The sequence below is a fragment of the Hyperoodon ampullatus genome (genome assembly GCF_949752795.1).
Source record: "Hyperoodon ampullatus genome assembly, chromosome: 7".
Taxonomy (NCBI): Eukaryota; Metazoa; Chordata; class Mammalia; order Artiodactyla; family Ziphiidae; genus Hyperoodon; species Hyperoodon ampullatus.
Genome location: NC_136920.1, coordinates 63,211,691 through 63,213,036, shown reverse-complemented (window position 1 = coordinate 63,213,036; position 1,346 = coordinate 63,211,691). Strand labels below are relative to the sequence as shown.

The following is a 1,346-nucleotide window of genomic DNA, read 5'->3' as shown; positions in this document are numbered from 1 at the left end:
TGCAGTGACAGGGGACATCCTCCTAAAAAAGGATTGAATCTGATCCAGAGTCTCATAGTATCCTAAATGGCTCTGCTGCAGTAAAAATCACTGTCATACCGAGAACCAGAAAAATCACAATTCAATAAGAAAAGACAGTATATGTGTACTTCAAGATGAAAAGGATGTTAAAATTATCTGGTAAGGCTTTTAAGGCAGCCATCAAACAAATGCTTCAATAAGCAATCATTGAAATTCTATTTCTTTGAAATAGAAAAGTTTCAGCAAAGAAATAGAATTATGAAATATAACCAAGGGAAGTTTCTAGATCTGAAAAATATCACTGAAGTTAAAAAGAAACAGTGGGATTAAGCAGAGGTGTTGGCACCGTATGTGTCACAGCCATTCAGCATATCTTCAGGGAATGAGTCACTGTGCTTGGGCCTCAAATAGACAAAGCGAGCAAATCCAATAGTGTAGGCACACTACAGTGAGGTGGGGAGGAGCAAGTTGAGAAGGCCTTATACCTCCCCTGGGCAGAGGGCATCCTCATAACTATGGACCCATTGAAGACACAGGAAATCACAATGAAAATAAAGCTGCCCACACAACACAATGGCAGAGAACAGAAAAGTAGCCATTTCATGATAGGGAGTATAGTCACAAGCAAGGCAGACCACAGATGAGATGTCGCAAAAGAAGTGTTGGAAGGTGTTAGAGTCACAGAAAGACAAGTTGAATACTATGAGGACAATGCACACAGAAACCAGGAGCCCAGCCACCCAAGCAGCCATTATCCGCTGAAAGCAGATCTTATGGGTCATCAGGATGGAGTAGTGCAGTGGGTTGTGAATAGCAGTGTAATGGTCATAGGACATGGCAGCCATGATGAAGCAGTTATTGCCTGCCAAGCCAAAGAAGAATAACATCTGTGTGGCACACTCAAGAAGAGAAATGGTCTTACTGTCTGATAACAAGTCCACCAACACGTGGGGGATGATTACCATAGTGGTACAGGTTTCTGAAAAGGAGAGACCACAGAGGAAAAACTACATGGGGATGTGAAGGTTGTGACAGAGGTTGATGGCCACCACTATGGACACATTTGCAGCTAGGATGGTAGCTTGGGAGAAGAAAATCTTCACAAAGAGGAGACTCTGTAGGTCTGGGAAACTGGAAAATCCCCACAGAAGGAATGTGCTCACTGTGGTATGATTGCCCATCTTCTCGGTGCACTTCTTGGTAGCAACTCTCTTCCAAAGGTGCAGGGTTATTGAAGTCAGGACTCTGAGATGATTGTAAAATATCCTTGTGCATCAATGTCACTTTAATCAGGGGGACCTGAGCTACCAGGCACCTCTTCATGG

General features: G+C 43.2%; 1 pseudogene across 1 annotated transcript; it reads right to left on the bottom strand.

Annotated features, from left to right (window-relative positions):
• Positions 1-328: 328 nt before the first annotated feature.
• LOC307055596 (olfactory receptor 10R2-like) lies at positions 329-1,202 on the bottom strand (annotated as a pseudogene). The gene has a single exon. The product of its transcript is annotated as an olfactory receptor 10R2-like (transcript).
• Positions 1,203-1,346: the final 144 nt, after the last annotated feature.